This window comes from Falco cherrug, chromosome 8 (assembly GCF_023634085.1).
Source record: "Falco cherrug isolate bFalChe1 chromosome 8, bFalChe1.pri, whole genome shotgun sequence".
NCBI lineage: Eukaryota > Metazoa > Chordata > Aves > Falconiformes > Falconidae > Falco > Falco cherrug.
Window position 1 is genome coordinate 23378942 of NC_073704.1, and position 12372 is coordinate 23391313.

The window sequence follows — 12372 nt, forward strand, 5'->3', positions numbered from 1 at the left end:
CACAAGTGAAATTGAAAGAAAACCAGCCAAAACTCAATATCACACCCCCACACCCACCCCACCCAAATTTGGACATTTGAAAGTTTTTAACAGGCAAATATTCAAAGCATTCTTACTGTGTAAATTGTTGCCTTCTGCATTTTGATGGCTCTTTTAATTGAAATCTTGCTGAGAACACAACATTATTTTTTTTTTCAGAGATGTACATGCCTTTCCCGAACTGTACAGTTGTTTATGACTCTGCCATAAAAATAAAACCAGAAAAACTAAGAAAGTCTAGTTTGGTATTTAAATGACTAAAGCGGCTACCTCCTTGTTTAAATATTTCTGAAAGAAGAAGCATGGAGGAGGAAGTCTGAACATGTTAAAAAAACCCACAAAACCAAACTGTCCCTGTCCCCCCACCAAACAAACAACCAAACCAAACCTCTGATATTTTAATTACTTTAAGACATGCTAAATGGTACATGTGGTTGAGACATGATTTGCAAGATCCTTGTTAGCAACCAACATTTTCTTGTCAGAAAAATGGTAAGGTTTTTCATGATGCCACCCAGGACATGTCTGACCACAAGGTTCTCTGAGGGTGTAGACAATGGTGTTTAAATGGTTTCTGTGTGTTAACTGTGGCTTCTGGGTGTAGGCAATGCTGTTTAAATGGTTTCTGTGTGTTAACTGTAGCTTCTGATTAGGAATACTACACTTCTGTGCCCACCTTCCCAAAGCAAATTGGCTAATCAGAAGTTGCTAACAGCTCAGGGAGAAATCAGTACTATTTTGGTCAAGCCGGTCTATCTGTCTCCAGTACTTTGCTTCTTTACAAAATGTGGACAATGTCATATGTACTTAATAGAGCATTTAAGGACTGATTTATAAAAAATTACAATTGAAATTGTTTGAAGAGGTCTTTTTTTAATACATAAGGAAGTGATATGTTTTTACCTTTACTTTGGGGAGGTCAGAATCTGCAGTCTTAAACTTCTTGATGAAAAATCAGTGTCAGAGTGCCTAGGTTTGAAGCATGATATTTGAAAACCACGTCATACTTTCTTCAGATTTAAAATTCTAGAATTCTGCAAGTGTATCTGTGTAGTGCAGTGCAGTGCCAGGAAGAGAACTAAGCTTGCCATGTGGAGGTACTAGAAGCAGTATAACTGTACAAGCCTAGCTTTCTGTCTGGGGTAATTAGCCCTGCAGGGGTATGCTCTGCAAGATAGATGTGAACAAGTTCAGAGATTGCCCTAAAGCTCAGCATTGTATTTATTGGCATGCCCTTTGTGCCTTAGTTTCCAATCTTAAAATCTTCTTGGCTCAAAGGAGATTAAAAGTTAATTCAGTGGTGTTTCATAATGCATATACATACACGGCCGGAATTAAGGTTGCATGGGCAGCATTAAATGACATTTTTAAACTTCTGAGTGTTTGTACTTACAATCATATTAAGTCACTTAATGAATTTTTTGAAATGTAGCAAGACTTCATCAAACTAAATGTTTTGAAAGAGAGCTTTAACCCATTAAATAAAAGAGGATTACGTATGTAACTAACTACTAGTGGGATCTTTCAAGGATAATTGAATTTCTGTCAAATGTTGTCTGTTACATCCTGGTTTAAGAATCATAGCATTTTGTGCTCCCCTGGGGGTAGAATTATTCTGTAGTGTAAGTGGGTTTGGGGTGTCTCATTTTTAGATACAAATCAGCTTATTTCAAGAGAACAGCCTTTTCTTTCATTGTTACATTGTTTAAAAGCTACCCATCTTTATCTAAATGGAAGCCACTCAGACATCAATTACCTTTACCTGTTTAAACTCATTTCACAGATGTAGCTTGCAAATCAATGTAGCATTTGTCAGTTAGAAATCTTATGCATAATTTTTGTTACCTTTATTATTTTTGAAAAATACAAAGCAACTTACAGCTTACATCAGTGTTTCTGTGTGGTTAGTAAAATAATTATTTTTATTACTGTTCTGATATTTCAGACTACTACTTCTTAGCACTGTAATGCATTCCATTTCTAATTTCAACCTTTCACTGAAATCATCGAAGACGGGACATACCCCATTACTTGAATATACTTGCAAGCTTTCAGAGGTTAAACACTTATGGGCTATGCATAATCAATGTGTATGGTAGTGCAATTAATGTTAACTTTAATGAAATGCATGAATATTTAAAACTTAATGAATCTGGCTTTACAGCGTGCTTTACAGCCTGGTTCACATATGTGAACAGTATTGACTGTTGGCCTCTGGATGTCAGCAGTGTATCATGAAATTCCTGTAATCAGCCGCTGTTTTCCTGCTTTCTCCCAGAAATATCTGTGACTTGTGGTCTCTGCACACCTCCAGAACACCCAGTGCTTTTTCCTCTTATAAATTATTCACTTACTCTGTACCAATTAGTTCTACCAGTTGCTAGGTTTGTTATCAAGTTAAGCTTCAAGACAAGAACCTGAACTCAATGAGTGATTAAAAATTTATTAGCAGAGATGATTAAATATGCAGATAGTCTGTGAAGCTTGTTCTTGAAACCATTATATTACCTTTTTAATACTAATGATTTGTATAATTAATTTTAAAAAAGCCTGAAAGTCTTTTAGAAAAAATCAGAGTAGGACATAAAAGGGAAGAGATTAAATGCAGAGGAGGCAGCGAACCTGAGTATTAAAACAGCTCATTCACATGTATAGGCAATAAAGTGATTTCCTTACAGGAATAGTTTGTGGTTTTTTTCCCCTCTGCTAAGTTGATTATTTTATTAATCTTTTAAGCAATTTGGGAAAACTCTATCCACCAGTGAGTCATATTTTGAAAACAGAACTTCATGTGATTAACTCTGATAATGCAGATGATTCCTCTAAACTTTACAGTTAAAACTAAACCATATCAAGATGAGGCTGCAACATTTAAGCATATTCTGGACTTTAGGGTTGCCAGTAACCCCAAGATTTCCATTGGAACCCCTCAGCTACATTAATGTCACCCAGGGAACTGCCAGGCAGCATGATGAATGCCAGGCAAAGTTTCCCAGAGAGGGGCTGTTGTCCCTCACGCTGGTTTTTCAAGTTGATATGTGTGAGGTGGGTGATGAGAAGAGCCTGCATCCTCACAGCTGTGCCCAGGGCAGCAGCTGGGCAGACCTGGGGGTGGGGGCAGGTGGACCCTCCAGTGAGTAAGGAGCAGCCTGCTGCTGTTGCTGTAGGGCCAGCTCTGGAGGAGCCCGGCCTGTCCTCCCCTCCCATGGGACAAAGAAAATAAATGACTCTATCACCTGTTAAGGGAGTAGCTGGAGCAGAGAGGTGGCCCTAGGGCCTGGCTTTTTTGCTTTCCACCTCCCTGAGAGAAGCAAACCCTCATGGCAGTGTAGGAGCAGTAGAGGACCTAGTAGTAGTAGAGCGGAGTAGTGGAAAGGTGGTGGGGAACCAGCAGTAGCCTGGAATGAGCCCATGGATCTGGCGCTAGCTGAGGCTGGTGTCCTGGTGAGCTTTTGGTGTCTGCACATGTGAAATGTTAGATGTTTTATAACACCTCTGTGGGAAGGTGTGGGAGGTGACAAGACCTGGCTGCACACTGGGAGCTGGAGCAGGCTGGGGGCGCGGGGGAGGCTCAGGGGTGAGCTGCGTGCTGCCATCTCCCTGTGCTGGCGCCCAGCAGGGCAGGTAGGGTTGGTGGTGGGCTGCATGCCTCATGGGCTGTGCTCTGCAGCAGGGACAGCTAGTACTTTTCTCTCCCTCTCCTTCCAGCTCTACCTCTGGTCTGCCTGGCACAGCACCACTGAAGACCATGGCCAATAGCCCCAGGGACCCCTGGCCATGAATTGCTGTGGACTAGGCCTGAAAGAAGCTGAGGGCCTGTGCAAGGTGGTGCAGGAAAAGCCCAGGTGCCGCTAGGTGCCCTTTGCCTCTTGGAAAGGCAGAGGGTAAAGTTGCCCCTCAGGTGAGGCTGATGAGCCCTGCCAGCTGGAGATGGTCAAAGTTAACAAGTTGTTCTTAATAAATAGGTGTGAACTGGGTTTGACTAGTAGGTTGTGTTTGGAGGAGGTATGTTGTGCAGCAGACTGAGGTCAGCACTGGAAGCATAGTGCTTTTGTTCTAAGACAAGGGCCTTGAGGAGGGGGTACAAAAGCATGGGGTTGAGATTGTCTTATACCTGTTATGTTGGGCTTTTTGTTCTGTTTATAAAATAGAATGCCTTTATCTTCAAATACTAGGCTCTGTATAGTGTTTTTTAGGCTTTTTATGTAAAGTGCAGTGTGTGTTTCAAGCCTTGGCTGTAGAAGGCAGTAGAACTGGGGCGAGACCCAAGGAAGGTGTCTGTATTGCCAGCGCCACTGAACTTGCATAGCTGGGATCTCACTGTGGAGGACAAGTTTAAGTAAAAATGTCTGTTTTTTATCTAAAATAGCAGGTGTGCCTCTTTGATGGTGTGAAATTAGACTGTGCCCTAGGAACTTCCTTAGTAGACTGCAGTCCTGGAAACCATTTCTTTATTCTATGGGAGGTGTGTTGACTCAGATATGCAACTTTCCTTGCTTTCTTCTTGCTCTGAGCTAAGTTGAAACACTGCTTTTCACAGATGTGTTTCAGCTTCCCTTTATTTTATGCCAGCTACTTACTTAGGGAAGAGAAGGAGCAGAGGAGATTATCAATTAGGGTAAGCAAGTTGGTAGAAAAAATTGAGAGGCCGTTGAATGATGTGCTTCCTGCTTTTCTCCTCGTGGCTGAAGTTGAACAAAAGATTGAGTCCTCGCTCTTGTATTCCTGAATATGGGGTAGGCTGATGTGTTTCTAGGTGGGATCGTAAATTTAGATTGGTTTTTAATGTCAGCAAAAACTGTCTAATATGAAGAAAAACCCTTAATCTGAGGGAAAGTAAATATGTAATTTCAAATCTTTTATAATACAGGTAGGAGACAAAAACACATGAAGACTTCATTGGTTGGGGAGGGGTTTGATTTGTTTATTTGGCATTTTTAACAAAACCCCTTTATTCTGTTATTTGTGTGGAACTCTATAATTGCCATACCTATAGTCTATGCTAAATGTTGAAGTTCTGGGAAATAACTCATGGAAAAATCTCTTCTGATGATGGATGTGAGGTCAGCTATTCAAACCAAAATACTTACTCCCCAGTTACATGGTATAGGGCTGTGGTGCTCAGACCATATGCATAGTTAGTTATTTTTAGGCATTTAAGGAGAACATAAAGGACGTGATATGTGTAGGAGGGTGGAAGGGTAAGGAAGGAATTTTAGAAGAGATACTAACACAATAGTTATGCTATTGGAGTAATATTTTCCTAATCTGTACATATAACATCTGAAAGGGTGTGCTTCTGTGCCGAACAATTAAAGAAGTCCTCATTTCTGAAATGATGCATGTGCTTGTTTGTGTGCTGTGCATAATGCTATGGATTTTAGCATGCTTAAGATAATGTGTGTAAGTGTTGGCAGGATCAGAGTCAAAGATGTCAAAAATAACTTGGAGGGCTTGTGGAAATTCACAAAGTGTAATAAGGTGATACTTCAATTGGTGCTGAAGTGGAAATTGTAGCTGATGTATTTAACGATGGACTGTGGTCACTGGGTTCACTGTGACTGAAAAGTATTCAGCTCTATTCTTGAGGTAAATGAAGAGCAGTATATGAAGTTGAAGTAAAAATTAAGAATGCTTTTCCTCTTTAGTATTTGTACATTGATAATGTTATTTGCACTTATTATTCTGTATTGTGTGTTTAAGAAAAAACACAAAACCCCCAAAGCTTTTAAAAGAAAGAATTTGCAGTCTATTTGCAGGAATCTATATTTGAAGTGGCCTGGGCCTTGTGAATGTGTTAAGATGTATCATACTTTTGAAGCAAAAGTTCCTTATTCCTTGGCACTGTAGAGTTAGGAACTAAAAAGCATTATGGGAATGATCTAATTGTTTCTATTTCTTTGCTAGAAATAAAACTAACATACTAATTCAAAGATTAGCAGCAGTACAGGTGGCCCTTAAAAGGACCTCCCCATGGCAAAGCAGTACAGCTGAATTGTATTACCCCTTTGCTTAAGGTAATGAGGACTTGCAAAAAATGAATTCTATGTTGCTCTGTGATGAAGTAAAATGCTCCTTTGTCTGCAGAAATATGCATTCCATTTCTGCTCCTACTTCCACTTAAAATAAGGCCATATCACTCGGCATGAATTTAGAAACACAGGGAAGAATGCATATGCTTTTACCACTGTGTCAATCAAAGGAGCTGCAAGAACACTAACTTTTGACATTCTTCTAGGTTTTCAACTTTTCCCTTGTATAAAAATCTTTCTAGATTATACTTTTATTACTTGCAGAAATTAATCTCTTTCCCCTTGATTTTTTTTTTTGGACAGTTATTTATCCTCCTAGAATTTTTTTTTCTATGGAAAAGAGGAAAATGCTGTCTTAGCTATATGAAGAGTATTGTTGGCTTGCAGTTCATTTTAACAATTTTTTGACGTAATCTGGAAGAAGCGTTGGTTCTGAATATAGTACTGAAAACTGAATGGATTAATGCACATCTACTGTTCAGGAAGCTTTCAAAGTCAACAGAAAGAGGAAAATGTATTGGATGTTATGCTGAATCCTTGTAAAGAAATGTGGGGTGGAGAAATTCTGCTATACTAGGTTGCACAGACAAAAAAATCAGGCATGAGGTAACTGAACATCTTTATAGTGAAGTGGTTTGCTTTTATAGCATATCAGAGTGGGGGTAGTTCAAGAGAAGAAAATGAAACAAATGCAGAGCTCCTGAAGAAGAGAATTGTGATGATGAAGAGGTAGGAGGAAACAAGCTTCAAGTAAAAGCTAGAGCACTATGGCAGTTTAGCCAAGTAGGCTGTGTCAGTTTGAACCCTGAGAAACACTAAAAAGTGGAAGAGTGAATAAGAAGATGAAATGGAAGGGAAGAAGTTTGAAAACAGCTACTTCAGCTGCTTGGGGAGGGAGAGGAGTCCTAATCTGTTCGACCCATGATTATGAGGCATTCTTGCAGGGATGTGTATGAATTTGAAAATCATAACTCTGAACTCATTGCTGAGCATCCTGATGTTGCAGGAGAAGTTTTGTTCTGAGGGGTGAATGTGTTTGTTTCCTGAATCTAATCTTCTTACTCCCTGCCTAACGGAAACAACAGCATGAAATGGAGACAGGTGGAGAGATGGTGAGACAGACAGAGGTGAGGTAGACATGTAGTATGTGCTGCAGTTATGATGCTCGACCAAAGATGGAGAGACTAGTAAGAAGTCTTATTTCTATTTAGTAATGTGGCACCATTTGCCGATGGCATGTAGTTGTAACTAAAATGCAATTGTCCAGACTCTTTTTCTGGCTTAGGTTTCTTATGCTGAAGATATGGATCTATAGTTGTTAAGTTAGCTATGACAATTGTTACTTGGAACTTTCATTGGGAGCTGCCTGATTTTGAGGTGTTGAAGTAGCTGAATTCACTGGAAGTTTAAGTAAACTGCTGTGATCTCTCTGGTAAAGAGTAGTGTATATATTAAAAAAAAAAAATAGAAAGGTGGAAACCACATATGTAAGCATGTTAACTTTTTATTAAAAGAAATCATTCCAGGAGACCTCATTAAGCCAGGACGATATTCTAAAAGTGAATATACATGTTGACAGCTACACCCATAAATTTGAAAACTGCAAACATGTTCAGCATAAAAGCCATTTTTGAAAAAAGCTGTTGCTCTGCCCTTGTACTAATTTAAGAATTGTTCTTTCATTCTGATTTTTATAGTTTCTTTTCACATATATAACTGGGACAGTTTAAAAAGTACTTTAAAGAAGCTTTCATGATGTCACAGACTTCCTAATGCAGATGACTGGTTTTAAAAATGCACACGTTACATAATGATTCAAAGCATCAAAGAAGCTCAATAATTTCATTTTCTTTTTTAAAGAAAAAAAAAATAAAAGACCTGTCCACAGACTACTTCTGTACAGTATTCTTGCAAAGAACCTCTGTTCCTGGGAATAGTAGTGTAATTTTAAACGTCTTGGCTCCAGCACTAGTCTTGGTGAAGAGGTTCTCTCGTTCTAGTCATATGGTATCTGGACACACAATGAAGTCTTCACAGTGAGGACAAGAAGATCTCAGATAATCTCAGTATTTTTCTGTCAGAGCGCATTCAAGGTACACACATGTTTAAGTTGGTTTTGGTAAAGTAGGTACTTAATATTAACCCAGTGTGGAGGAGTGTAATTGGTACAGAATCTTGAGTGTTCTCCCTGTGTGTGCAGACTCCGAGGAACATGAAACAACTAGTTGTGACCTCAGGTTTGTTTTCTCGTCCATGCAGGAGCAGGAATGATTCACTTGGTCTGCTCTGTGTGGGTGGAGATCAATAACGGAAAACCCCACCACAAGAGCATGGGAAGATGGTAAAAAGCCAGCAGGTGATTGAGGGAGATAAGCAAGGGACATGACCTTGGACTGGAATGGTTCTTGGACATTAAGAAACATTTTGGGAGGGTGGGGTGTGTGTTCCTCGTTTTGAGTAGGTAGGGATTTTTGTGGCTACTGTTCATATCCAAAGCATGTCTGTACAATCTGATTCCTTATATTTTGCCATATTTGGCAAATACCTTCTAGGTTTCACATTATGATACTTCATTTGTGTGGGAAGGAATTGCATTTCATGCTTAAACGTGTATGTTACCTTAGATCTTCTGATAAATGGCCAGTACTGTGTTTTCCCTACTACTTGAATTTAAATATTTTTCTTGGAAAATATATTCCTCTGACTCCCTGCCTGTAATGCAGGGTGATGTAATAAGGAACAGTTGCTGAAAATCACTTAATGACACTTTTAGATAAATCAGTACCTTGCAAATAGAAACAGTAATTATGATAAAGATTTTGATACGTTGACCATACTCTTTCATAGTATAGTGGTTCAAAACTTCTGATAGCTCTACCTATCTACTATTTCTATCTACCTATGAGGTGAATCCTCAAGGATTCATGTTAATACATTGATGTTCAAATATTGATAAGATCCCATTTAAGACTTTGTCTTTAACAGACAAAAAATAGTTTTGTTACAGAAAGGTTGTCAGGTGTGTTGCACTGCAGAAATGAAATCTGCACAGAATAAAGGAAGTTGTAAAAGCTACAGAGTTCCCAGACAGAACTGACACGGAGTCTTTCTAATGAAATTAACTGCTGACATAGTTGGGCTGTTCCTGGCCTCTTCCAATCTAACTGAACATAAGCTCCTCAAACAGGCTTTTTATTAGTGAATATTAGTGGAAACCATCTGGTAAAGGAGAATCTGCTTGTGCAAAGTAAGTCTTTTATTTCTAATTAGTGGTATCATACAGATTTTCATCTCTCTGGTAATATATGTGTATGTTATTTGTGGGTAGTGAGAAGAGGAGTGAGAGTAAATTTCTTATATAAATTAAGTGTATCAGCAGCAGTTTTCTCAGTCCCAGGGCATTACAACTTCCCTGTGTATTGAATTGGACTCCTGCCTCAGTTTTAAGTTTTTTAATGCATTCTGGTATCTTTGCCATAAGCAGGGGCAGGGAAACACCCCCCAATATGAATGTATAAAAATAAAATTTTTTTAGGTGATGAACCATATTTAAAAAGCACCTTATGCATCCAAACCAAAGGATTTCTTTATGCCTAGAAGATGCTTTACACAATAGAAACCCAAGGAAAAGCGAGTCTTGGAGTAGTGGCTTTGGCGCATTCTCTACAGCTGATACTTGCAAAATCATACAATGATTACACAGTGGACTTCCAATAGGAAGTCTTGCCTGTAACTTTTAATGCTTTTGAACTTGGAATAGAGCCAATAACAGACCGAGACAAGGGCAACTAACAGTTTAGGAAAAACAGTTGTGGCAGAGAAAGGACTAGAGTGAGGCTGTGTGACAATGAACAACACTGGCGCTGAAGAAGAGAAAGAAAGCAATGTAGGCTACAACCAGTAACATGTTAGTCCAGCATAAATACTTCCACACTGCACAATGTTTGTGCTGGAAAAAAGCATGTTTAGAAGAAAGAATGGTAAGAGCTCATTATATCAAGCCGATAAATATAGTGAATAAAATTCTTACTTGTGTAAGACTTTCAGTTTTTCTCTGCTGATTGAACAAGATTAGAGTTTTCTGCAGAGGTAACAGAAGGCAAGAGTACATAAAACTGTGGAAGAAAGTACCAGAGATGTAGGTGCCCGACACTAGTGTCTTTCACTTCGTAATTGAGATATCTGCCAATTTACTCAGTGTTGATCCTGGTGATAGTTGGAAAAGAATTGTGCTGGTGTGATGCACTGGGATCAGATAAGGAAGTCTGTTTTCAGTTGTTTGCTTTTTATTGAACATTAGCTGAACTCTTTAAGATGGCAGGCTCAAAATGATTGCATAAAACTTGTTTAAGTGTTAGGCTACTGATACCCAGCAGGAACTATTCTTAAGTATAACCTGTGTACTGTGTATATACTAACAGTGAATAGCAGTATACCAAATATATTGGTGTGCTATTAGTACATTAATGGAATTCAGCTGTGACTATTATTGCATACAGAATTTAAAAATGTTTTTTGTGATGTAAAACATTATTTCTTTGGGTAAGCATTCACATTCTGATTTTATGCCAGGTAAAGGAGTTATCAGTCAAATAAGGAAACGATGTTTGTATCTGGGGTAACACATTTTTAAATGATGCATTGTACCTAGAAGAATGTCTTCTCACTTAATGGTTTGGGGTTTTTTTGCACAACACAAGCTGTTCTTGTATTGGAGAAGGAAATGGATGGAGCTGGGCAACTGAGCAAATGTGACCATATGGCAGCATATCGTAGTGTATCCTTCCAGATTCTGCTGTGGCAGCAATAGCAGTAAGAATCCCATGGTATAAAACAGCTTTTATATTCAGGCCTTTTCCTTAAGGGTAGTTTAACAAAACATAAACCTTGCAGTATGCATTTCATAATCTAGTCAAAACTACCTATATGTCTGCAGCTCCTTGTTAAACCTTCTTTTCTAGTCATCTTACTTTAATTCTTCAATTCCTGAATACTTCCATTTGTAACTGGAGGTACGGGCCCATGCAGATTAGTTGAAGGCTGTAATTTCTGTTGGGTCAAAGAATAATTTTGATGTATCCTCTCTCCTGTGGAACCTTCTGCCCTAAATTCCTGCACCTGGAAAACTGCTAATGAATGCCAGAGGTGGAAATGCAGGCTGACTGGTTCTGTATGAGAGGTGGAGAAAGCACAATGGGGCACTGAAGAAATGAGATTAAACAATTTGAAAAGACAAGTACTTTTTGTCTCTAGGAATATCTATTGAAGGGTAAGGATTTCTCTTCCCCTCATCCCCAAAATGCTGGATGGAATGGGGAAATGCTCTTTATGATTTTTGGAAATGTCTCCAAATCAACTTGAAGTCAGGTGAACTCAATATTCTCTTCCTACTAGTGGTAAATTGTAAATGCTGGTAGCGGGAATAGGAAACAGGAGCTATATGGAGGGACCCTCCCTGTTGTGCATACTTCTGCAACCAGTTTGTCATTACAGAACTACCTCACAGTAGGCTGCATTTTGTCTGTTCTTAATTAGTCATTCCTGGACCATGAACTATTTTCAGCTCTGTTTTTATTCTACTTGCACTATTGACTTCCACCTTGCAGGCAAAGATTTGCACTCTTGTTATGGAAGTTCTTTGTGGGTTTTTAAATGCACTGCTTGATACATGCACCAGATGTTTATAAGCAACAAGTAGTAGCAAGCAGGTGACTTGTCCTCACCTTTACAGCATTGTTACTTTATAGGTATGGGCATAACTCTCCTTTGCTGGGAAAGAGACTAGTTGAAGAGTTGAACTGTCTCTGTCTTGGACGTTTTCTATATTCCTCGTGATTCTTCTTTGCTTTTCTGAACCATCTACTTCCCTTTAATAAGGTTATCAGAGCTGCACTTAAAGATCTGCGTGTATTTGGAATTACAAAGTCACATAATATTTTGATTTTTTTGGTGGTGGTCTGTTTTTCTCATTTTCCCTCCTTCATGGTTTTTAATACTGTTTAGTTTTCTGACCTCTGCTGATGTTTTTGGAATGGTGGTCACAAGTTTTGTCCTAATCATTGCATGTGCATGCTTTAGGTTATTCTTTCCCGTTACTTTGAGTTTAATGAGACTAATTTTCTGTGGGGTTTTTTTTTTGGGTTTTTTTTTATGTTAAATGAAAGTAGCATGGGGCTATACGTGAGAGATGTCATCCTGCCTGGTCTGATGTTGTCCTTGATGGTGTCTGACATAACTTGAATATATTAGAAGAGAAGATGTAAAGTTTGGGACTTCATTGTTCTGAAAAAGTCCAGTGAGG